Source organism: Apus apus, chromosome 3 (assembly GCF_020740795.1).
Source record: "Apus apus isolate bApuApu2 chromosome 3, bApuApu2.pri.cur, whole genome shotgun sequence".
NCBI classification, from domain to species: domain Eukaryota; kingdom Metazoa; phylum Chordata; class Aves; order Apodiformes; family Apodidae; genus Apus; species Apus apus.
This window is the reverse complement of record NC_067284.1, coordinates 57,655,387-57,682,945: the sequence shown is the minus strand read 5'-3', so window position 1 is coordinate 57,682,945 and position 27,559 is coordinate 57,655,387.

Genomic DNA, 27,559 nt, shown 5'->3' with positions numbered 1-27,559 from the left:
GAAGCAGCCTTCAAAGATCATCTAGTCTAACCTCCTGCCATGGGCACGCACATCTTTCACTAGATCAGGTTGCTCAAAGTCCCATCTAATCTTACACACTTCAATGATAGCACATCCATAACTTCTCAGGGCAATCTTTTTCACTGACTCACCACTATCATAGTTAAAAATGTCTTCCTTATATCAAACCTAAATATACCCTCTTTAAATTTAAAACTCTTACCCCTTGTCCTGTCACTACAGGCCCTGCTAAGAAACCTCTCTCCTTCTTGTAAGTCATATTTCTATAGTGAAAGGCCACTATTAGGTTTCACTGGAGTCTTCTTTGCTTCAGGCTGAACAACCCTAGCTCTCTCAGCCTTTCTTCATAGGAGAGGTGTTCCATCCTTCTGATCATTTTTGGGGCCCTCCTCTTGACCTGCTCCAAAAGCTTCATGTCTTTCCTGTGCTCAGGACTCGCGAGCTGGTTGTAGAACTCCAGGCAGGGTCTCACCAGAGTGGAGTAGAGGGGGAGAATCAACATACCTCGACCTGCTGGCCGTGCTTCTTTTGATGCAGCCCAGGGTATGGGCGGCTTTGTGAGCTGCAAGCACACTTTGCTGGCTCACATCCAGCTTCTCACCCACCAGTACCCCCAAGTCCTTCTCTGCAGGGCTGCTCTCCATCTCTCCATCCCCCCCGCCTGTATTGATACTGGGGGCTGCCCTGACCCAGATGCAGGGCATTGTGCTACGTCTGTCTTTGTAATTGAGGATATTGAATAGTATTTGTCCCAGTCCAGACCCTTGAGGGACACCACGCATTACTGCTTCCCACTTCAAGGGTGAGTTGTGTGAGGAGAGCCAGGGTACTGATACCACAGCAGCTGCAGACAAGGCGAGGGGTTGGATCAGATCCAGGATCCATCTGGGAGGCAGGGTTGTAGGCAGGCACACCTGGAGCAAGCACTGATCAGGCAGGGGCTGGGTGCCCAGGGCAAAAAAAAATATTGATAACAAACTTTTGAAAGCTCTTCAGGCAAAATTTTCTAAACCACTGGCAGAAGAGCTGTATCTATTATAATTAATGTCAAGAGCAGTCTATCAAGTTTCGCTTTGGTAGGTGCCTGAAGTACAAGGTATGTGTTCTACCCCTCTTTATGTGTCTGCTCAGCAAAGTAACAAATCTGTCTTCCAGAGATAAGAGAAAATTCTTTAGGTGAGAAACAACTCCTGGCTAGTATAGGTAGGAGTTTTTAATTTTGAATAAAACTAAGATTTTCTCATTCCAATATTCTGCAGTCGTCCCCCTGGGACCAATGTGACAATTTTCACTTTTAGTACAAACACATTTTCTAAATTTTTTTTAATATCTTTTCTTTCAATTTTTTGGCAGAATTTGTGACTATGGAGGAAGATTGTGAGTCCTAACTGTCTTTATAAGCCTGCTGCAAACATTCACTAACTCTCAAAACCAAGTGAAATAATTTTGGCATGCAAATAGCTTAATGGGGAGTGGAAAGAAAAGTCTACTGCTTCATTTGATTAAAGTGTGTCCTTTCTCTGAGGCTGACTTGAGCTGCTTGTACACCCATAAAGGTCAGATGCTGAGAAGTAACCGTAAATCAGTGTTAAATGTTTTATGGGCCTTTCCTTGGTGACAAAGGGTGCCACACCAATTTTAGATTATGAGGTGGAACAATTTGCAGAAATAGTTTCATCATGCTAATGTAGACAGAACTGAAGACAATGTTGACTTTTCTCAGGAATTCCCCCAAAGGAAAATTTAAGCATGAGATGTCTCTGTATTATGTTTGTTGTAAACAAGGTGACCAGTGAAAAGTTGTTTTAAGAAAAATATGACCATGAAAAAATGTTAATGCATACTGAGTTCATGCTGACCTAGATATAATTGATCTGGTAGCCTGGTGAGATTCATATATCCTCATATACTAGTTTTGTGCAAGACTGGAAAAAATGAATATGCAAGGATGTTGTAAAAGTGTGTTTCAAAGACATTTTTCCCCAGTGCTAACTTTACCACTTCTCAGTTTCCTCCTTGGCATCCAGCATACTTGAAGGGCTAAGCATGAGTACGAAAATAAGACAGAGACTGTTTATTCAGTAGCTCATTGTTCTGTAATTGGGTTGAGAAACCACCTTTATTTTAGCATTGTAAGATAACTTCCTCTATGCTTGCTTTTTGCATGTCTGCAGACATGCGGCTTCCTTCTACCACTTTTAGAGGCACTTGTAAAGAAGCAAGAAATGCATGTTTATTTAGGATCCCTTTAATTACACAGTCTATGAATAAAACCCTTTTACTGTTTTTCTTATGTGACAAAGGAGAGATGGAACAGTAATATTTCTAAAGAAATGACATTTTAGGATGTTCTGTTTACACTGTGCATTCTTTTAGATGCAGGTCTGAGGTAAAATGAGAGCTGCTGGAATGGCATGTAGCAGAACTACCAGAAAGAAGAGTTAAAATATCAAGAAAAGTCTAAATATAAACTGTGACACTGATTTGCAACTTAAACAGCAGACAGACTGCATCTCCAATTCAGCTGTTTCTCATGTCATCACTATTGATCCCCACATAATGATAGAATGTCCTAAAAAAAAATAATAGAAATAATTAAAAAAAAAAAAAAGCAGGAAAAAAAAGGAAAATGGGTCAGGGCTGAAGACACTCAAACTCTTCTCCATGGTTCCATTCTGCACGCACAGAGCAGCAACACTCTGCTGCTGCTGCTCCTGCTTTTTCAAAGTGTAGTACCCACCCACAGTTATCCTGCTTCCTGCCTTCTGTTTTATTGTGCTTCTATTAATAGTATGAACCCTTGCAAGTTTTTCAGTGATACAGTTTAATAATTTCAATTTGCAAAGAAAAATAACTCATAAATCCAGAAGAAAACACAACTAATCAAGCAGTTCAACCTGCTTCTCCAAATCAATCCCTGCTTAAATCAGATTGAAAACAAGCACTTTTTATTCAAAAGTTTGCAAAGGCCAATCATGACAACAGTCTGTTAAATGAGTATCATGAGATATTTGCAGCTGATGAGACAGGGAACTAAATTTGAGCTGGATGGATAGGGTTAAGCAAGCTCCTTTTTTTTTTTCCCCAGCATTGAATTAGCAAATTGGTGTTGCAAAAGGAAAGTATTTGTATTTTGCTTTACTTCAGAGATACCACCTGTCAGCATTGATGATGGGTGAGAGTGGCAAAGGGAAAGCAGCCCTGTGATGAAGAGTAAGTACGGTCACTGCTTGGATAATTAAATGTTTCAGTTCTGCATCCCTGCCAGATACTGCCTAGAGAGCCAAAGGAAGATTGGTTCCTACTAATTAAAAGGCAGGGAAAAAAAAGAAGAAGCTTCTTGATTTCCTTCTGAAATCTGTAACTTTGTTCCTTATGGGGAGCTAATCTCCTGCCAAGTGACATTGGCACTAGATCTGGAAAATGTCTTCCAGAAGTTGTTTCTCTGAGGAAGGTGCAGACTGGGACAAGGATGAGGTGACATGGGGTGGGGTGGTCTGTTCTGCTGTGACACAGTGCTCTGATATTCACACTGGAGGACTGTTGTTCCCACTGAGCCCTGCCCACATTGAATCAGTCCCCTAGTTAAGCTGACAACTGGTTTTCATAGCCAGAGAGATGGAGTTTAACTATGAACCTTTGCTGAATAAAGACGCTTCTACTAGGAAATAGTAACCAGTCTACTGGCTGGGAATGAATAGCTTGTCAGATGTACTACTCTGAGCCCCTTTTTTACAGGCTTCTCTTTAACACAGGTGTTCTGAGAGGTGTCTTTCCTGAAGTTTCTGTTTTCTTAGCAGATTTATATTTATGTGGATTTATTTTTAAAGTATGTGTACACTGAATTTCTGACAGTCAGCAGTTTACTGATTGCAGTGAGTCTAGAAATTAATTTTCTCAAAACAACCAAGTTAGTGGTTGAAAGTATCATGAAGGGCAGGAGGTCTGAGGGATTCAGAGCATTAATTCAAATGTTTAACAAGAGATCATTTCCTTCAAAATCACTGCCTGTATGCTGGTGGGTGTACCACAGTGTTGGTTCAATATACGTACCTTTGTAGTTCACACTGAAAGATGCTTCCGTTTTAGAACACATTTTTAATGTAGCTTGGCTTTCACTGTTGCTTTATATTTCAGCAGCCAGACCTTGGGAGCTACATAACATGAAGCTTCCAGGAAGACAGGGCTTGAGATCTCTGAGATTGCTATAGTGACCTCTCCTTAAACTCAGAGAAACAAGTCATGCTTGGCTCAAGGTAGATCAGGGATCACTGCCTGCTCTGTTTGATAGAATATAATCTGGGGAAACACAGGGGCTGAGAGCTCTTGATAGACTCACCAGGGCTCTCATCCTGCTCATCCTCGTGATGACAAATACTTTCTGTGCCATGTTGTTCCCTTCCTGTGCATGGCAGTGGCTCTGTGTGTCACCTTACTTGCTCCTCTCCATTCCATTTTTGCTATCCCTCACAAGCTCAGGGCCCTCTCTGTGTTTATCTCCTTTTTTTTTTTTTTTTTTTTCTGTATGTACCCAATCTCTCTTCACATGCTGAGAACACAAGTTTTCTGCTCTTTTACTTTCCTGTAAGCTTTCCTTTTCTCTACAGGCACCTCCAATCCCTGCCAAGAACTCCACTTGGTGCTATTTTTCTTTTCTTTCTCTTCGAGAAGGAAGCCATGCAGGGTGCTAACATTGCATGCTCCACCAAGCTGCCGTTCAAAACTGACATATGTAAGGGCAATGTTATCCTGGAAGGTGTGTATCTGTGGGCAGTTCTCAATCTGTCCTCATTCCCCTCCTAATTTTTACAAAGTTTTGACTACCATGACTGAACAAAAGCAGCAGCCAACCCTGCAGACAAGTGCTGCTACATTTGGATATAAAATTGTCATGGTTTGGGCCCAACACAACAAAGGAACAGCCCCATGGCCGCTCACTCAACTGTCCCCCCCCCCCCCCTCCACACACACACACACACTCTGGGATGAGGAGGACAAAGCTCCTGGGTCGAGACAAAGGACAAGTAACGTTCTTCACGGATTAAGGTCCTGGGCAAAACAGACTGAACTTGGGAAAAAATAATAATTTAATTTCACACTAATTAAACACACACAGGACACAGACAACACACAGAGCAGGGCTTGCATATGTTACCCCACCCCTCCCTTCTGCCTGGGCCCAAATCACTTTGTTCCCAGTTTCTCTCCCTCCTTCCCCCAGCAGCACAGGGGGACAGGGGATGGGGTTTAGAGTCAGGTCACAGGCTGGTGGTTCCTGCTGCTTCTTCCTCCTCAGGAAGAAGGATTCCTTACAGTCCTGCCCTTCTTCCCCATGGGGTCCCTCCCATGGGAGAGAGTCCTCCACCAACCTCTCCTTCATGAGTCCTTCCCACGAGGTCTGGAGCTGCTCCAGCCTGGGCTTCCCACAGAGTCAGGGGCTGCTTCGGGAACAAAATCCCCTGGCACCGGGGTCTTCCAAAGCTGCGCAATCAGAGTCCACTGGCAGCAAATCCTCTGGCCACAACATCCAAGACCACTGGCCAAGTTCACCCCTCTTGGCACCTTCAGTGAATGTTCCACCACGTTCCTCCATGAGTGCAGGGGGACAGCTGCCATCTCACCATGGGTTGCAGGCAAACTTCTGCTTGGGCACCTGCTTCCCCTTCTTCCTCACCAACCACCAGCACAGCTCTTCTCCTTTAGCACAGCTCTTCTCCCCCTCTCTGCTTGCTCTGCTCAGGTGTTATCTCAGTTCTTTCGTATGTTAATGGCAGAGGCCCATCTATTGTCCTTCTAATGGCTGGTCTTGGCTGGGTTTGGAGCAGGGGGAGCTTCTCAGCTTCTTACTAGAGCCAAGCCTGGGGCCCTTCCCCCCGCTACCAAAAATCCCGCCAAACCAAACCAGAACAAAAATACACTTCATTGTAATTTGATACTGCTTTAAGTTTAGGGCAAAATATCATCAAAGGTCAAATAATACAACCTGTACTAGTCTTCTAGTGGGTACCTAATAGTTAAAATTTAAATCAGTTGCTAGTATAATCATTTTGGTACACCATGTGTTTGCTGAACTTGAAGTCAGTTTAGTAGTCTATTGTAGTTGTTAGAATAAAATAAAATTTAAAAAAACATCAAAGTATCTGGATGCCATGCTGTTTCGTGATACAATAATGGCAATTAAGCAGGCAGGGGAACCAGTCAGGCAAGGAGTGGTATAGCGGCAATTTGCCTACAGTGGAAAATTATTAGATAGATTTGTGTACCTGGAATCCACACCTTGGAGAGGCAGGGATTTAAAACTAAATGCATTTCAGGTAAGAACAAAGGTATATCTTTACATATGAGACATAGTGTCAAATATACTAATTCCATCGATGAGGCTCTAAAAATAATTTTCTTTCTCAAGAAACCTTCTATTTTAATTTAAAAAATCCCCAAGATTTATTGATATCTAAAATAGCCTACTATATACAGATGTCCATTTCCATCCCTTTCTTTAATTGCCTGCTAAAGCCAACAATTCTGTCTTGATCCGGTGACAATTGTATTGCCATGGAACCACACAGTCCTGCATTGTTGGTCACAGTGGGACTTGATGCAAACCTGGTGGTCTGCACTGAGCAAGAAGATTATTTGCAGCTTCATTTTTATGATCACTGCCGTATTTTCTTCTTTCTTTTCCTGTAGGGAATTTGCAAGATATGTACATGAGGCTTTTTTGCCAGTGTCATGACCTGAGTAGGGCAACCCAGGGAGATTCAGATCAGCCCCCCTTGCTTTCTAAACTCCTTCTCAGAAAGGAGCCCAGGTGCAGCTGGATCCAACCTTGGTCTCAGACCTGGCCCTTCCAGGGAGAGTGATTAAAATGCCACAGTCCAAGGAAATGCTGGACTGCCTGATACTCCTTGATCAGATTAAGGTGAAACAACACTCAAGGTCTGTTTTTGAATTAGATTTAATTAAAACATTAGAAGGAATATGGATACTTCAATTATTATCTTTGGCTGCACAATCATAAAGGCTGACAATTAGATCACAAGAGTACAATACATATATGTTTAAGCTGCAGAACCTGAGAACAAGTCGTGGTTAGGCCTTGCATTACTTAATGATGTTAGGAAGGAAGAGAGAGAGAAGAAATGTTTAGAGGGATAGGTAACAGAAAGTCACCAGTCCTGGACCCAGCATTGGGCCAGCCAACAGGGGAGAGTTCGTGTCAGTCAGGCTCCCCAAGCCCACCATTGCAGCCCCCTGGTTTACATGCCTAGTTTCCTTGCTTTGCAAGAATGAGCAAGTGTGTTTGAGTCGTAAGCCTGAGCAGCTGGAGTGGACCTCCACCCCCTCCGCCCCTCCATCCTTGTCTCAGGCACTGTAGATGCAGCTGCAGGCCATATGCAGCCATCTGCATTGTCTCCATCCTCTCAGGCAGGCCTTTTGGGATGCAAACAAGACTTTGTTTAGGGTTATAATGGGGTTTCCACACCAATTCCAGCAAGTATAGGTCCTGAGGGCTGGTCCCTCACAGCCAGGATGTAGCCTGCTATGTTAAGTCTTGGAAAGGATGTGCAGCCAGCCCTTTGCTTGTCCTGGGACTGATGTTCAGTCACTCTGTTTGTGTGATCCTACCTTGGGTATGGGCTTCCTGCATTTCCCTGCGGAACCACGTCGAACTAAACCTCATGTTAGAACATTGATGGGTGCTAAGAAGTGTTGGACACCACCTATCTGCATTTTACGTGTAACACAGGTGTCAAAAACATTATATAAAGTAAATAGTTCTGTTAAAATGGACACTGAAAAGTGCACAGTTTTAGAGGATTTTTTTGCCAAATTGCAGTGTGATAATTATCAGTCTCTAAACAGAAGTGCTGTAGCCATGAATGATAAGTATCTTGCCTGTGTGACTCTATAACCTGTGATTTTAATCAGAAATGTGAGTTCATGTGCCTGTGCTAGACAGAAAATATCTATATGGCTCATTCTGTAGACACTGGCATTTTCACAAATTTGACACTGAGCAGTTGAGAGGTTGGACTAGCTGCACGGCAAGTCTGCTGTCAGTGCTGCCTGAACTTCAAGGCTTCTAGCTGTGACGTTCATTCATGCATAATTTAAGGTATAATCTATGTCCCTAAATTTGACTTTTCAACAGGATTACCAGGAGACAGGGCTCATTTTACACATGACCTTTTCATTCCTGGTTTTTTGTTTCACATATAATGGTCTTCTCTTTGACACATGCTCTTTTCTTCATAGTTTCAGGAAGGTAACTTCAGCAGGAAGACTCCCACCCACATAATTGCTTGACTTGTCCATTATTGTGTGTCTTGAATATCCTGCATTCAAATTAATAATTCGATGCAGCTTTTGTACTAATAGAAGAACACCTAAATAATTTTCACTTGTCTTGGAGCATCTGCTGTCTCTTCCCATTCTTCCTTAAATCTTAACCAAGGTTGTCTTAAAGAAAACCCTCCTTCATAGTTAAACTATCTCCTCCATTGGTGCATTTTTAAACACATTCATTGTTCTGTGAATGGAAGATTCACTTCATTCTTTTGAAACGCTTTTGTGTTGGAAAATTACTCAATAGCTGAAGTGTAATTTTTTTATTTTTTGAGTAAAGTTTCTGATCACTGTCTTTTTCTCTCGCCTCAGGCAGTAGCTTTCTCAGCCAATTACAGCTGGGCAGCACTTGCAACGGGAATTCATAATTTTAGAAGACACTCTTGGAAACAGATGGCCCCATATTTTTTGGTGAGGACTGCTGAACTCCTTTAGCATCTAATTTAAGTAAAATCTGTAAGCTGACAGCAGGATAGGACTTATGCTATATTGCCAGCTTCAAGCATTAAAAATATAACAAGCTTTTTAAAAGTAATTAACTTTTACATTTGCTTTGTGATTATTGGAGCTTCAAATTATCTAATGTTCAAATATTTATCTGGAAGAATGAAAGCTAAGAATCTGCCTTCATTTCAAATAAAACCTTTAATTCCCATGTAATCCTAAGGATTTGGAAACTGAGTTTTCATCAAAGGCGGTGTGAATTTCACAAAAATAACCCCAACCTGGGACTTGCTACAGTGTAGCTGACAATACACAGCAGAGCAGTTCTGCAGGCCCATGGGTATGGGTGTGCACATGCAGACACACACGGTGCTAAATTCAGAAAGCTGGCTTTCCTGTAGTGATCATCTCTCCAGTAGCCTATCAGTCCCGTTTCATAAACATGTCCACTGAGAAGGAGAAAGTACCTGTTAGCAGCCAGAGAGAGTTAATCCTTTAATGGAGCTAGCTGGAGTGGTGGAAAGTGGCAGAAGAGCGAGATACTCAAAGTCGTCTACCAGCTGGAGGTTACCTGCCACATCTGCTTCAGATGGGGGCAACCATTTGAAATCTTCAATGCCAGTTAACTCCCCTGCAAAGTTAGACATGATCTCAAATCACAGATGTTCACTGATACTGCAAAGATACAAAGATACTGAAAAGTAGATGTAAATTTACATCTGGATTTCAAGTAAGTGTGCTTAGAATAAGTGCAAATTACCATGCAACCATTTTCTACATCAGTTCTGAGCATAGTCCCCAGTCATCAGTGTTTTGTTTACACTTGGTTAATTTAATGCAGACTAGCTTTGGGTAGCACAGGGATGACAGGTCACACTGTTTTCATACCACACCAAGACATGATGGCTATAAATCATTCTTTATTAGATTTAATAAAAATATAATAAGATGGAATTAATCTTAATAGAACTTTACTGGAATGATGAATTTACATTATAGAATTTACTGATTTAGCTGAATGCTAGCTGACTAGGTTATTGTATATTTAGTAGAAAGATCTGAAATGGAATCATGCTTTGTGAAAGCCACCTTCTTGGGTAAATTATTAGCTACAAAACTATCTTTCAGCAACGCAGGAACATCCTGTAGATAGAGGTAACAGTAAAACTTTTGAGTCCAGCCCTGCTTCTGCAACTCCAGAAGACCTTTTTTTTCTGACACTTTAAACAATAGGATGTTGATTTAGGCTCACCCTAGGCCTTTGTATGTAAATAGATAACAAACTCCAGGAACTAGGGGCCTTGCAGTTGAATATTAGCTGAAACCAGCTGGATTTGCAGCCCGATATTACGCATGTGTGGGAGAAGGGATTAACACCTCGGAATGGCTCCCGGACCACTGAAGATGCCCCACCTAAGAGCCTTAAAGCACGTACATAAGGAGAATGCAAATACTACAACGAGGAGCTCCAGGAAATCTGATGCTTTTGTATCTAGTAGGATAGTCTTGCCTGTTTTCCCTTATGGCATGCACGACTTTGAGGACTATCTCCCATGCATCCAGTGCTGCCATAAATAATGCCTGCCTTCTTAGACTTAAAGACAAGTACTAAAAGGGTTCTTTCAGCAACCAAATTTTACGGTAACAGACAGGGAACATGTAGAAAAGCAGATCTGTGCCACGGTCCCCAGCATACTTGTTGAGTGGGTGGCAGAAGGTGGTTAGCACTTAGTTTTTGTGGTATTGCAGCATCAGGATGCTGAGCCAGTTTCTCTTTCGGCTGCAAGTGCTTTTCTCCACTTTAAGGATTTTGTGACAATGGTCCATGCTATTGTCAGGAAAACAAACAACTCCTTTCCAAGCAGTTTGCCTTATAAAGAACGTGTGAGACAAAGATACAAAAAGGGAAAGTAAACCCGAAGCAATAAGTGGAGAAAAAAGCAAAAAAAGAGAACAAGAATGAGGGTATAGGAAAGAAAAAGAAAATAACTTGAAAAAGGGAAGAGTGATCAATAGAAGCAGGAGGGAAAGGAATCTTAAGAGATGAAACTGTATCTGGAGCTCTCCTGAAGGAACACCCCACTTCCTTAAGGCACCTCCCTGCCTTAAAAGGAGCTGCAAGGCTCCAACTGCACCTGAATCTGTTTTGAAGTGTTTTGTCTCTGCCAGCTCTGCTTTCTGAAATTAGGTATATCTTTGTGACTAACCCTAGAGAATCATAAAGCTATTTCTTAGATAGCCAAATTTATGAGTGTAATTTTGGGGTTGATTTTCTTGTTTTTATTTAAAAGGTCTGTTTCTTTTTTCTCCTAGCCAAGGCACAGAATCCTGACGGGGAGCAGCAGTACCATCCAGGGTACTGCAGCAGAGGGAGCCACATCATCACCATCCATCATCGGTAATGTAAGTACACTGCATTTACCTTGCTACTCCATGAACATCTGTCAGCCAAATGAACTCTCACTTGCTTGGGTGGAAAATTATTTATAGAAAGAAACATGTACTGAACGCTCAGGCCTCCTCCATCACTACAAAGGACCGGTTTACTTAATAAATACAAAACCAGAGCTCTCCCAGTAAGAAACAAAATCAAAGTTGGCACACAGAGCCCCACCCAAAAGGGTTTATTTCATTTGATAGTTGTGGGTCACTAGGCCTCAGATGAGAGGTTTGGTAAATTTTTCAACTACTTTCCAGCAATGTTGGTTTTACCTACATTTGCATGGCTGCTGCAGTGGCCAAAGCTTTGAAGAAAAAGGAATAATTGCAGGAGTACCTAGCATGCTTTGTATTGCTTTAATGGTAGTGATTCCTCTGTTAGACTCTTCCAGTAATATGGTATTCTGCTTGTTTGGATGCTATGTACCTCCATGTGCTTCATGCAGTAAGATAAATGGAACAAAATTGCCTAATAAAAAAAACAATTCCTAACTTCATGTGCCAAATGTTTAGCATCACCACTGAGCATTATTATCTTTGAGTGTAACTGTGACAGGTTAATAAAATATTAATCACAGCTTTGTTACAACACACTGAGGAAATACAGCTTAATGTAGTTACCTGCTGAATCCTGATCGAATTTTCATAGGAAAAAGTACTCTGGTTTGGGGTTTGTTATTTTTGTTTAGTTGGTTTGTTGGTTTTAGTTGGTTTTATTTTGTTTTTATGTGCAAGAACCAGACTTTTAAATGCATTTAAAGATCAAAGAATACAACAAATAGGAGGGTCAAATGGTGTCTTCTCCTCTCATTATGTACCTGTTTCTTGAAAAGCTTCTGTTAAGGCTGCCCAGTCACTTGTGAGTATAGGGTTAGGTTTATATGTCATTCACATGCTTTGATGTTGTATTTGAAGTGGTTTTACTAGAGTTAGTTTTTATTGCCTGGAAATAAGTATCATTTAAAAACAGGCCACACAATCTTATTTCTTCAAGACTTTCTAGTTTTTATTTTGTCTTTAGAATATTTTATGTCAATGCTGCTCAATTTTTACTTTTGTTTAACAGTAAAAGTATAATTGGGTTCAGATTACAACAGCTTTCTGGCTTTTAATCCTGAAACCTAAATTAACTGGACCCAGGATGGTTATTTTTCATTCAAAGGGAAAAGAAAGTATTTTTTTGTTTTTTTAATTTAATGAAACCAACAAATTTGTAACTGTATTCCAGGTGGTATATCATACAAGTAAATGAGAAGATTAAGGATATAATTTAAAAATACTTGCTAGCTATTGTTTAATGTAATTTACAATAAACTATTACTGGAAAGATGTTACAATTTTGAGATCCATTACATTATTTCATAAATTTTACTTTCTTATCCCCATACATAAGGTGTTGAGACTACAGAATCTAGTTAACCCGGTTGCTCATTGCTTCCCCTCTCCCAGAGCTTTTAATTAGTTAAAACAAACCAAAAAATCCACTAATACTGCAGATTTTGTAGTCTTTGGGATCACTGGTAAAACTGAACAAAGCTCTAATATGAGAGAACTTTCAAGGAAAATTCCAAGTTTGCATACTATTGTAGAGAAATAAGCAAAGGAGGGCATCCTGTTGTAGTTGGTAGTATTTTCAAATCTTGCTAGTAAGTACAGTCTTAGTAGCAAGTTCTTAATAAATATGTTTCATGTTTGCCATGCTGAAGTTGTCTTTTTTGCCTGCTTACACATTTTGACATGCTTAACTTTTTTGTCCCCACTTTCCTTATTCTTACTGCTCTCAGTGAAAAGGCAGGCCAGCTCATATTTGTACTGGTCTAAAATTCTGTGAGTTAAATGACAGCTCCCCTACCAACACTAGAAGTCTTTTTAAAATTCCTTTTACTTAAGTAAAAGTTAGATGATTATTCGTTTTGAGTCGTAGAGCAAGGTAACAGGAAACAAATGAAGCTAGGAGAAATTCTGCGTAACTAATAAATTATATTCTCTATGTTTGCTAAGTAGCACTTGAACAATGCATGTGCATTATTAAATTCTGAGAAGTACCTCACTGGCATGTAAATTTCCCTGAGGCATGTGGTTAGATCACTAAATACCTGCATTTGTCTTTGGAAAGGGTGGATTCATATGTAGTTGGTCATGATTTCATACCAGATTTACACCCTCTGCAAATCCCCCTTCTGACTGAGTTTTTGGTCTGTATCTTGACAATAACCTTTTGCGGCTTTGGACACTTAAGAGTTTGTAAGTAAAAATTACCAAAACATGGATGGAATATAAGGTGTATTCAGAGGTGACACTTCAGGACAGGAAAAAAGGTATGGCACAAACCAACTCTGCTTTAAAGAGGATTGATACCTAAAAGAGATTTACTTCTAATTACCAAGTTTGATTCTATGGTAGTTCAGTTTAATAGTATGGAAACAATGTGAGTGGTACGTCAATAAATATGTGAGATGGGCAGTTTGGAAGTCTGACTTCATTCAGCTTAGAGAGGAAGAAGTGTGAATTAGTCTCAGACTAGGCATCTCTATGCATTAATCATAATATTCTACTTTGATATTCAGTCGAGCAGTAGAACACATGATACTGCAGTATGTGTAATTTAGTTAACAACTGCAAATTGAGAGATTTGTATATAAAGCCAGATGAAATTTTTCATACCAAAATTTCATTTGCTGACAATGCAATTTTGGATCACCTGGGACTGCTTGCAAATTCACACTAGAATTTGGCCAGTAAGCTTCAGCCAATGAATATAGAAAATCCCCTAAAACATGAAACACTTTAAAAAAATATAGTATTTTATAATGAGATATGCTACTTTTTTATTTTAAAGTCATATGTTATCTCCAGATTTGGTTAACTCTTTAAGATGGCATGAAAGTATATTAAAATGTAATTAAATAATATTGGATTTCAAAGCTTTTAAATTTTACCCAGCAATCATTATTACTTTCTATATTGATCAGTAAGAATCCACAGCCTTTTCTCATTAGCAGATCTTAAACAATTAGCTTTTAAATATCACATATTTGTTCACCTTCTTTATTGAAATGAAGAATCTATTTCTTCACATTTAATTTTAGGAAATGCTCTGCATTACCAATATACCAGATGCAGCTTGAATTTTGCATATTTACAAATAGGCTCTATCACTACCTGCTGCTAGTGGGTACATCATGTGGGAGGGGAACCTGGACTATTCCTTGAACAGCACAACTGAGGAATAAAAGCATACAACTTAAAGGTGCTTCAAATTCTGAAGCCAAATTATAAGTGTGCTTAATTCTCATACAGTAACTCTAGATGTTGATTTACAAAGACAAGGAGGATTTTGTGAATTACAGGAAAGATTGCTAGTGAACATAATATTAGGACTTTCAAAATGCCTTTTATGAGATTCCTCCTGAAAAACTAGTAAAGCAATTACGTTTTCATGGGATTGGAGGAAACGTCCTTTCGTGATCTGAAGTGTGATTACAGGATTACATGCAAAAGAAAAGGCAAAACTCACTTTTCAGGGTGGAGAAGCTCTCAGGAACTGGATGTGAGGCTGCCTTCATTCAACATTTCACCAGTGACCTGGAGAGGGCAGCAGACAGCAAAATCCTCACATTTGTGGAGGTTGGCAGGCAAACTATGCACTCCTGGTGGGGAACGGAGTGAGGGGTTAAAAAGGTGGCAGATGTGCCTCAGTGCAGATAAAAGTATGGTTAGTATATCTAAGTCACGCTTACACGATATTGTGACCGAAACAGGCAGTTAGAGCAGTCAGGAAAGGGCTCATGCTGCCAACACTGGCAAGTCCCTGAAATCATTGGCAAGAAGCAACAAAACTGTCAGGGCACCATAGGAAAGGGTCCCGGTTACAAAACAGATGACATCTTGGGGTGCTGCAAAGGACTGCAGCAAGCCCTGTGCCTTGCATGCAGGCAGATCTGGTCCCATGCAGCTCATCTTGGGCAGAGAGGCCTCAGACACGACAATGAAGTTTTCAAGGAATGGAGCCATTGTCTTGCACAGGAAGACCAAAAGTCTCAGACTGTTCTGTGTGGGCGAAGGTGGGTTACAAAGTGACAATAAGCTGAAAGGGAAACTGTCATTCACCGAGTCTCACAATGTGGGAGCTGAGGGTCACTTGAGTCAACTAGTAGGAGAGGAGTTTAAAAGAGATGAAAGATGTACTGCTCTACATATCAAGGTTTAAACTTCTGGAATTTGGTGCCCTAGGACATTGTGGTTCTTATCATAGAATCATAGAATGGTTTGTGTTGGAAAGGACCTTTAAAATAATCTAGTTCCAACCCTCCTGAATGGACAGGGACATTCCCCACTAGACCAGGTTACTCAAAGATAAGTTACTCAGCTAACCTGGTCTTGAACACTTCCAGGGATGGGGCATCCACAACTTGCCTCGGCAAACTGTATCTCACCACCCTCACACTAAAGAATTTATTCCTATTATCTAATCTAAATCTCCCTCTTCCAGTTTAATGTTGTTATTGCTTGACCTCTCACTCCCTACCCTTGTTCAAAGTCCCTCCCCAGCTTTCCTGTAATCCCCCTTCAGGTACTGGAAGTCTGCTATGAGGTCTTGTGCTGGTTTGGCAGGATTTTTGGTAGTAGAGGAAGGGCCACAGGAGTGGCTTCAATAAGAAGCTGAGAAGCTCCCCATGCTCCAAAACCAGCCAAGGAGCCATTAGAGGGACAATAGATGCACCTCTGTGATTAACATACAAAAGCACTGAGATAACACCTGAGCAGAGCAAGCAGAGAAGGGCAGAAGAGCTGTGCTGGAGGAGAAGAGCTGTGCTGGTGGTTGGTGAGGAAGAAGGGGAAGCAGGTACCCAAGCTGAAGTTTCCCTGCAACCCATGGCGAGATGGCAGCTGTGCCCCTGCACTCATGGAGGAACGTGGTGGAACATTCCCTGAAGGTGTCAGGAGGGGTGAACTTGGCCAATGGACTCAGATTTGCTGCCAGTGGACTAGGATTATGCAGCTGTGGAAGACCCCGGCGCCAGGGGAGGTGACTATTCCCGAAGCAGCCCGTGACTCTGTGGGAAGCCCAGGCTGGAGCAGCTCTGGACCTCGTGGGAAGGACTCATGAAGGAGAGGTTCGTGGAGGACTCTCTCCCATGGGAGGGACCCCGTGGGGAAGCAGGGCAGGACCGTAAGGAATCCTTCTTCATGAGGAGGAAGGAGCAGCAGGAACCACCAGCCTGTGACCTGACTCTAAACCCCATCCCCTGTCCCCCTGTGCCGCTGGGGGGAAGGAGGGAGAGAAACTGGGAACAAAGTGATTTGGGCCCAGGAAGAAGGGAGGGGTGGGGTAACATATGCAAGCCCTGCTCTGTGTGTTGTCTGTGTCCTGTGTGTGTTTGATTAGTGTGAAATTAAATTATTATTTTTTTCCCAAGTTCAGTCTTTTTTGCCCAGGACCTTAATCAGTGAAGAACCCTCCTTGTCCTTTGTCTCGACCCAAGGGCTTTATTGTCGTGTTAGGCACAAAACCATGACAGCCCTTCTCTTCTTCAGGCTGAACAACCCAACTCTCTCACCCTGTCTTCATAGGAGAGGTGCTTCAGCCCTCAGATCATCTTCGTTGCCCTCTGCTCTTGCTCCAACCGCTCCATGTCTTTCCTGTGTTGGAGACTGATGCTCTCAGCAAGCCCAAAAAAGGCCCAGGCAAACTGTCTTCAGATCCCTCAGCAGATGGTCATACTGCCTAACCTTCCTCAGTCCAACAATGGTGAATACTGAGGGAATGTGCTGCAGGAAGCAGCTAGGCTCAGGTGCTCTCCTTACCTAACCTCTCCTATTGCCAGTGCTGGGGACAAAGCATTTGTTCTGGATGGTTCCAGCACAGGACCCAGCAGGGATGTTTTCCTATTCTTATATGCCTAATTTTCAGTGACATGTGGGCTGGTCAATCCGTATGGTACTGAAAGGAGCTTAGAAGAGCTGTCACAGCTGTACAGGGTGGGTTCAGTAGCAGACTAAGGGGCTTTACAAGGGGGGAGGAGAAGAGAGCTGGTAATTGCTTATATTCACAGGGTTCCCACATGGGAGTTGGGCACAATCTAAACTTTTCTCTTGTTGCCTTTATTTTATAGTGGTGAGGACAAGATTTTTGCTGAGAATGTGTGTGAAAGTCATGGAGTGACAATGAGTAGTCTGATCGTGTTCATTTTTACGATAAAGGGTGGGGTTTTCTGTCACTTCTCAGAAGTCCTTTCTTGGAGATGGTAGCAGTTCCTTCTGTGGTGCTTTTTTATATACAGAATAAGCTGAGAATTAGGAAAGATACATTCCTGTCTGAGTCATCAGCCCTGTTCAAATGATAGCTCAAAGCTGTATTGTGCTGGAAATGCCCACAACTGTGGAAGCCAATTTGAAAAGTACTTATTCCTTAATAAATAATTATGAGTAACTCTAGAGGACAGGGATTGAGCTGCCACAAGACACCTTTCTTGGAGTAAAAGCCATCTCACAATGTCAGATGCTTTGACTGCCTCTGGGGTGCCAATATTGCCTGTAGGAGATAAACGAGTATGCATTGAAGGCACAATAATATGAAAAACTCGTCTGCAGAGACTTTATGTGAGTAAGACAGCCGAAAACAATCCACAAGCCTGTAGAAAAGGAAAAAAAATACTGAGGTTTATGATGAAAAATACATTTCAAAGGCTTAGAGATCTAATACACCTCTCTTTTCCACCATAGTTTTTTGTGAGATTTCTGGAACATGAAGCCAGATGTTGCTGCCAAATCTGCAGCCACAGGGGGCTCCCAAATCATAAAAAAATTAAAAGCTCTTTATTCCATTAACATCTTCAGATTTATAGAATTACTGTGCTAAGGACTGGCTTGATGCTAAGCACCCTCCCACAGTTCAACCGGCTGTTGAGAGAACAGTCACTGGTTGTTTTCCCCTCCAAACTGGATATATCTGAGAACATCACAACTATAAGACTTCCTGCTCAAGTGATCTTTCAATGTCTCACCCCAGCACCTCCATTTGCACTCCTCTGTGCTGAGTGTAATGAGGGATTTTTCAGTTTATCGACAAAGCTGCAAGATCCATGCTCAGGCAGACAAAAGCCAGGATTACTTTTCAGATTCTAGCTACATTTTAGGGTGGAAATATTGATTTGGCAAAAGGAATAAGGTGTTACTTATAGTTTTAGAAGAAAACACATACACACACAAGCCCCACAATAAGCAAACAAAAAAACTAACAACAATCCAAAAAGCACCACCAAAAAAACTACACTTGAGTTGCACTTGGAGTCTCACTAGCAGCCCATGCAGAACAGATCACTGCCAAAACCTCCTCTGGAGCAGGTCCTTGGTTATAAGCATATAAGCAAATCATTACATTTTGCAGTCTTTTCCATGTGGCCTCAAAGCTTGTATTGCTGTAGATCTGTGTTGCTCCACTGACACACAGTGCAGATGGTTTACACATCTGAGCCAGATTCTGCCTCATTTTGGGTTTTTTCTCTTAACTTTCTTCTTCATTTCCTGTTCCTCCAAACTGATGCACATTCACTCCCATTCTGTTTGCAGTTTTTATGCATCACATTCTGCTCTTAGTTACAGTAGTAAAAATCTGGTGTTGGATTGACACAAATTTATCTGGTAAGAAGTGCTAAGCTGTGTTATTGAGGTTACTTTCACCAGGTAGGGTGGATTCTACCATTCCTGCAGTAGTACTGACTTTGCAGCTGTTGGCAGGGCTGCACCTTCAATGACTCCCTAAAATCAGGTAACACAAGTCAAATCTGCATTTTCAGTTAAGTCTGTAGATCTTGGAGAGGCAGTAACACTGAGGGAGAGGTGACAATGAGGAGTTTCAACAGTAACCTCTTAGCCAGCTGGAGCCACAACAGCAAATCTAGCTATGGCCTAAACTGCTGTTTCCCTTCTTTCTCCTTTTATTTTTTATCAGTTTATTTCCTTCATTACTTAAAAAAATTCTGAACATTTTTGTCTTTCATCTCCTTCAGAAATGCAGCCACAGAAATGGGGCTAATGAGAGAGATTCAAAAATAAGTAGAAATGCATGAATGTACAGATCTATTTATGTTCCTATTTGTATTCCAGATGCTTTATCAGGATTTCTTTCTTCAGTTCTATTTTCTTTTAACTCCCTGTTAATGTTTTCTTTTTTTTCCAAGCCAATAGTATGCCAGAGGTTGTATTAAGTTCACTGTGGAGTAGAGATGCCAGTCAGATAATTATCATGGTTATTTCTAGTAAACCAGAAATGTACGTATACTTAGTTCCTTCCAAATAGACTCAGATGACAAATATTCAAAGCAACTTCTGTTAGCTGATTAGCAGCTGAACATTTTAAAGAGTTTTGCCCTAAGAGGAGAAAAAGAATTCCACTTAAAAGGCTTTATTGATTACAAAAATACTTAAATGATCGAACAGGTTAAAATAGTAACGAATACCAAAAGGCTAGATGATGCCTCCAGTTATACCACATAAGTGAGTTTAAAAAATGGAGATGAGCCAATTCTATAAACCAAGAGTAAACCAGGCTGACAAGATTATGGCTCAGAGGGAAGAATGGGCTTCATTAATTCTAGTTTTCTGCAGAATCCTGATTTTTTTCTGCTCTAGCCTTAACTGCATAATTGTTCAACACAGTTTCCTGGCAGATTCAGCTCTTTTCCTTATGTCTATGTATATTTCCAGGGCTCTTTACACAGAAAAATAAGTTTATGAAGCTATGCAACATTAATGAACTTTCAACATTACTTTGCATCACATACACATATTACATCTTCTTATTAAATGATAATCCCAATACATATTGGCTGAAATAAGATTATTGAGAGCCCATATGGATTGCCAACAAGCCTTCCATGGCTCCACACTCGGTAGCCTTCTGTCATAGTTCTACTCAACCAGTGCAAGTAGCAGTGGAAAATAGGAGCCTTTTCTTTTTCTAAGAGAGGAAGCAGCAGGATAACCTATAATATCTACATTAATGTGCAGGGCACAGTAACTTAGTGAGTAGGCAGGGCTTGCCACAATTCTCTGTTCCTGCCTTTTCACTGCTCTTTGCAAAGGTCGTTGTCACTAGTTTCACTGGGACTGTGAATTCAGGGATAAATATGAAATGGAGATGCATACTGGAGTTTGCACTCTGTAGAGCACATTTCAGGCTCTCAAGTGTCTTACATTGCATCAATCTCTTTAGAGCTCTTGTTTCAGGCCCTTAGGCAGATGACATTGCATCAATTTCATATTGTAAAGCTTTTATTCTTCCTCTAAATCTTTCTGTAACGGCAAGAAACTTGCCATTTCTTTTTTATGAAAATGCAAATTGTGATGTAATCATATGGCACTGTGAGCTGAAGCCCAAAATAGCTGTATTATACTGCCTTCACCATAAAATTACTGAAGGATTTACAGTATTCCCTAAATGTTGCTAAGGAGGAACAGCACTACTAGCACGAGAGCTAACATTATTGTAAGTCATTTAAACAGTACAGGGATTACATGCTCCTCTGTGCGTGGCACTGTGTCAGCTCAGGTGCTTCTGGAGCATTTCAGTTCAAGGAACCTCAGACTGGCAGCTGTGGGATGGTTGTTTTTTCACAGAGGATGTTTTTTACGGAACCCAGTAGGCCACTGTCCTTTCATGCTCTGAGACAACACTGAGAAATAGAAGACAGTTATGCCATTATGGAAACCCAAGCCTTCCTTGGCAGTATGCCTGTGGAGACTTGGGTCACCTGGCTGGGATTCTGCACATGCCCAGCAGTGTCAGGAGTTCCTGCTGCGTGTTCAGCGAAGCAAGAGATCAAAGGCTTCTAGAAACACAATATTCACTGTCCTTTGTTTTTATATTATGCTGACAAATGCTATCCCACATCAAGGAAGCACCCACCAAAAGTGTATTTTTTTTTTTAATTTTTTGGTTTTTTAAGTGTAAAGGCTCTAGTTCTTACAAGTTCAAACCTGATATTAATGATTGTTGACAGTCTAAATTTGCCAAAACTGGTGTTCAGGTTCTTAAACTACTATCTTTTTTTTTACATTGCATTGCACAGAGTAATTTCAGTTCAATTCTTTCTGGGAAGTAGGTTGAAGAACTTGCAAGGGGTAATATGTCGACCTCAATGTAGATTGTTCATCACCCAAAAAAAAGAAGTCTCAATTGTATGGGTGGAAACAGTGATTTGGCTTAATATTTTACATAACTGAACAAGTCTAATTCCCTTCGTACTTTACATTAACAGAATCAGCTTTGAAAATAATTATTTCCCTCTACAGTAAATCTCTGATACTTGTTTCTATTCTGTTATCTGCTAAGAAGGAATTACGAGCTAGGTCTTTTAATATTTTTATTCATAATATGGTTCAAGCTATGCTTTTTGTAAGGGTGCTGTGCTACTTTTGAAAAAATAATCTAGAGACAGAGTTGGTAGCCAATCTATGTTTCAGACAAAGCAAACCTGAAACCTGTGTGATGGTAAGGAATATCTGTTGTAATTTTGTGACCATCAATGCTACATTTGCTTGTATTGTCCAGCTGGGTCTTTTTCTAATCCGTAAATAGATTGAGATTCGGGGGGGGGGCGGGGGAATTTCCAGAGGCACTGGGAAAAAAATCCTCCATTTTCTGAAGTACCATACCTTATGAAAACTGAGCGGAGAGCTATAACCATGATTCCCCTCCCTCAGCCTTTGTTTATAACATTTCAAGTGTTAAAACTGGAACTTGTGCTAGCAGAAAAGGAGAAAATCAATTTTGAAATCCAGTACGAGATGGTGCAAAACCCTTTGGACACAGCACATAAAATAAAATTATTTTATTCTTTCAGAAGCTGGAAAAACGGCTTAGATCTGCAAATCCTGCACATTCACTCTGCTTTCTGCTCTCAGGAGGATGGTGGATACCTGTGCCATCATGTGGAGCTGGGATACTCAAGAACTCAAGAGCCCTACAGCTGCCTGGGATCTTGCAGGTTGTGCTTCTGTAAGGTTTGCCATTCTTCTGAACAGTTTTTAACTTGCTACAGTAAATCTTGTGATTTTCAGGGAAATCTAATTTAACTTCACCCATTGAATTTCTTTTCCTCTTAACTGCCACAGAATAAAGCTATATTTTTCTCCTGGTTCTAAATATTCTTTTCTTTTTCATGCTGATTATTTTGGGTTTTTTCAGCACCAAGTGTTTTAAAACATCAGTGGCAGTACTGTTGGTCTAAAAGAAGCACTGAGAAAAAATATGTTTTATCAGATAGATGAAAAACCAGATATTCTTTCAGGCAATTAAAAACTGGCTAAGTGTTTTAATTAAATAATACTTTAGGTCTCCTTTGAGAACATAAGGTGACTTGAAACCAGCTGTGGTTTTTGTCACTTTTGAAATTAAACAGCATAAAGAGGCTTTGAACAATCCTAACACAATAGCCTCTGTCATCCCAAATGTTTGTTTTCTACTGTAAGGTGGCTATTATTGTTTTTTAGTCCTCAATGTTCACTCACTTATTCCTGGCATCCTTTCCCCATGATTCTGGCCTGGCCTGATTTTCTTCCTCCCATAGGCTAAAAATAAGCATAGTCTTTATATAGGACTTGCCTGTGATTTTTAAACTTAGTCAGATAAAAGCATACTTAATGTGTACAATAAATTATTTTTACAAAATATTATTTTAGCTATACATTTTTTTAAATGCTGTTAATAAATATACCCATTTTGCTCTCTATTTCTCTTGCCTTTATTCTCTTCTCATTTCTGAGATCAATGTGTTTTCTTATAACGGCTGGTCTCTCTGCCTATACATAATGTACCACTGCATTTCAGCAGCTTCAGATCTTTACAGTGTTCAAAAGGTTTTCAGCAAGAAAAGACAAGAAGATTCTTGTAGACAAAAAAGATTCTTGTCTACAAAAAAGATGTGACACCAGTTTATATGTCTCATGCTCTTTTGTATCCATTGTGCCTCAGCCCTGACCTTACAGATTGGAATTTGTAGCTGATGGACTGCTTGATAACTTTTGATTTTCCTAGAGTGTCAAGACTAACTCATGGCCCATGCCAGGAACCATCAGTCCCTCAATTTTTACAAGGGTTAATGGCTCACAGGCACCTGACTATCAACAGTAGGAACGTGATATTTTAAATTGCTGCCTTTCTTGTCCATTCCAATTCTTACCCCTATCAAATGAATGTGTGTCCATTAATCAACAAAACAATCAGGATGAAAAATTATTATTTTCCCTTCTGTTGCTTTGGCAGAATCAAGTCCAATTTGTCTTATGCTTGCAGGCTCTGGGCAGCTTAATGAAATGTTGACATGCACTAATGATAGGCAGAGAACTGCAGCACTTCTGTTCACGGCGTTACTGTCTTTAAACTGAGATCAGCTTACTATAGCTAGGGCTTTCAACTACTACAGGCAAAATACAGGACATTTTGAAGCAGATTCTTCAGGTTTTAAGCATTGAGAAATGTGATATTAATATACTACAGAGATTTTGCACATTGTTACAGTATAAAATTTAACACCTGTGATGAAAAGTAGCAATGAGTATATGAAGCTATAGGTGTCTGCTGTGCCTTACAGAAGAGTTAAAAACCATCAGCTAAAGTCCCAAGGTTTTCTCAGTCTGATTCCACTATTTCACAGCTAGGCTGCTGAGCTTTGCTATCAGTGGTGTCACAACAGCTACAGTGACAACACGTTATTAACGTAAGAGGCATAATTATAAAAATAAATATCTGGATTGACTAAGTTATGCTGCTTCTCACAGCTGCAAATGGAACATACCAATTCCAATTTGCGTAAACTCCTCAACACACAAGGATCGGGTACAGATTGGTTTGGATCAATGTCAGAAAGTCTAGACTTTAATTATGCATATTTTTTCATTGCCTAGAAGACTTACAACAATTTGTTTATTGGATGCAATTTTATGTAAGAATTTCCATTTCCTACAGTTTCCTACTAAATTTTGCTGAAGTGAAACATTGACTTCTGGGAATTATTTGGATGGCAGGTAACATGCATGTATATTGAGTAGAAGCTAGTAGGGGATCTCTTTTAGTAACATTTTAAGAAGCTCTCCAAGGAGATTTTCTCTGGATAGAACTGCCAGTAGGAAGCAGCTTGCTTTTAGCAGAGCTATGGACTGCCAGCAAAGTGCTCGTGCTGCGATCACAACACTTGGATTAAACAAGAAGACAGATTTAAAGTTCTGAGTCATGTGAAGAGGGTTATGTCCCTGCATGTTTCTTTCTTGCCACTTGTGTGGCAAGAAGAAGAGTAAAAACTACATAGGTTAACCACAAAAAGGTTATGTGGCGCTTATTCAAGATTGCCAGGTACTTCTCTGTTTTTCATAAATTGGAGAGTGTCTTCATCTCCAGCACAGCAAGTAGCTTGCAGACGATTATCAGCAGTCGCTTACAGACACCCCCACAATTATAGAAACATCATTATACTTTGCCAGGCATAAGACAGCACAGTCCTCTCGTCCTATTCTGCTGCAAGAACTACATTTTGTTTTCCTTCCCACTCTGGTTACCAGACCATAGTGGAGTACTTGAACAACCAAGAGAAAAAGATAATACTAAGCTGGGTTTGCTTCACCAGACCTACTGCCTGAAGAGTCAAAAGTCAGTTAGTTAGACACTGGAGGTGTCGCTTTAAGAAGAACAAAAAGAAGTGCATTCCCATGCATTTTTGCCACTGGAGTGGAGAGACTCATCTTCCCCAAACCTGTGCAGAAGCTGTGCCCTCATGGAAGCATCCAGGATACAGAAATCTGGCAAGCAGGTGTGATAACTTACGAAAAGTCTTTGCAAGAAGCCCTGCTCTATCTTCTAGACACTCTTCATTTACCATCAGATTGTATTCACTTAGTGGAAACATCAAAAGGAGACCAAGTTTTTACCGTACTGTGGAGGAGGCACACATTAGTCAGTAAGAGGTGGTGGACACAAACTTAGAGCAGAATCAGCTTTGCAACTAACATGCACTTTTCCTCTTCTAGGATTCAATATCATCACTGATCATTGATACAAATGCCCTCCCCCTCAACTCCTCCTCTATATTTGCTCTACTAGTCTGAGGTCTCTTCCTTTCTAGTTTTACTATTGATGTTTTTTTTTTTCCTCAGAAAATCCAAAACCTCATGTCTTATACAAGCTGACCTACCTTGGTCCCTTCACAATGGAACAGAAGGCTATGAAAATTACACCTTTTAGGAAGTTCCAAAAAATGACTGTCACCATTTGACTCAGGTCCGACAACAATGCTCTCGATCCCCTCCCACCCAGGTAGAGAGAGAAAAAGAGAGAGACTTGGCTGGATTGAAATCTAAACTACACAGCTTTAATTAAACACTAATGAATGATATAAGAAAATATATAAAATTATATACAAATATGTTCAGGTATGAGCAAAAGCCTCTCGCCTCCCCCCACCCCCAGCAACTCCCACAGCACTCCCCTCCGCTGGAGCAGTCCCGAAAAATCCCGGAGCTGCTGCTGGAGAAAGCGGAGAGTGATGAGGGTCAGGAGAGCTCGAGCCTAAGGGTCGACGGTGATGGATGGATGGACGGAGTCCTCCCCGGACACCGGCCATGGACAGAAGAGAAAGGAAGACGAAGAAGGAAGGAAGTTATCTTCTATGACATCTGACCTTCCTCTGAGGTTATGTAGATATATGGAATGGAATATCTCTGGCCAGTTTTGCTGTCTGTCTAACTTAGCCTCCTACGGAGGGGGGGGGGTCATAGATCTCCCTGTAGTGTCTGAGCCAGCAGAGTGAAGGTGCGACCTTGAAGCCCCAGCAGTTAGAAAAACACTCCAATGTCTTATCAGCCTAGCTAGAACAGAATGTTGCTAGTTAAAAGAAAGCTCACTGAAGAAAAAAAAATCAGTAAAAAGGAAAATTGGCTTAATCCTGGCTCAAACCAGGACAATGACTTTGACAGTTAAAATGCAATTGCAACATAGTACTTAATTGCCTGGTATCTTCCCCAGCACTCCTCAATCAAAGCACACTTGGCAGGTAAGATCCAATACAGCAAACATATCTTTCCAAAGAAACCTTATGCATCACAGACACTGAGAAAATATTTAAAAAGAGAAAGTGGATGTCCTGGTTTGAGCCAGAATTTAGCTAATTTTCTTTTTACTGATTTTTTTTTCCTCAGTGAATTCTTTTCAACAAGTGTGCTCCTTAAATTAGCAGCCAGTTTTCCAGCCAATGGACTGATAATGCTTAAATGTTTATAGTTACTACCGAGAGACCAAGGACGCTTTGCTCTGCTTGTTGCTCTGCTGCTGCTTCAGACACTAAAGGAGCAGAATAGTTGTATCTGCAACCCTCCCATAGGGAACAATGGACTAGACAGATGTCAAAGTTGGCCAGATTATTCCATTGCCATATACATCACACGTGGTGTAAATTCAGGAATCACTGAAATCAAGCTCTCTTTTTTCGTCCATGGCCAGCATCCAGGGAGGACTCCATCTATCCACCACTGTTGATCCTGTGCATTCCTGACCCTCATTAACTCTACTCTCAGGTCCTGTCTGCTCTGCCACTATCTCCAGCAGTGGTCTGGGTCCTTATCAGGACTGCCCGAAGCTCAGAGGAAGTGACATGGGAGTTGGGGTGGGGCAATAGGGTTTTGCACATTCCTGCACATTCCTTCTCTCCTTATTCTCTCTCTCTCCTTTCCCTGTCTGGGTGGGAGGGCGAGGGTCATTCATTTAATTGACAATCCTACAATGAACTGTGACAGTGGAGTAAAAAGATAAAAGTGCAGTTTCATTCCATCAACCTTCTTCCTTTGATGAGTTTCTGGGATGGAAGATGAGTTAAGTGTGATGCACCTACTAGTTGTCTTACTCCTAATCTGTGTGTATTTACTTTCTCAATCATTTCCTTAATGCAAAGAATAGTTATACTTTCTCCTTCCCCATTTCTCCCAGACCTGAACAGGATTCAATATCAAATACAGTGATACAAATTAACTAGGACCCACAGGGGATGATTTCAGCAAATGCCTGCTGTGGGGCCTCCTACTCTTGTAAGGATATGTGGCCAAAGGGTGCTGAGTGAAACAGGTTTTTGTCTTACTCCTCTCCTGCTAACTGCCAGATGTACCTTTAGCAGTATGTCTCTCTAGCCTTGCCAACTTCATTCTTCGTGACATCCCAATAAGTGGTGGCTATTGCTCTGGGACTCTGGTTTCTGCTTTCAGGCTGGCTTTGCTTGTCCACTAGAGCCTGACTTCAGGGAGTGCATCATGCCATCTCCATGGC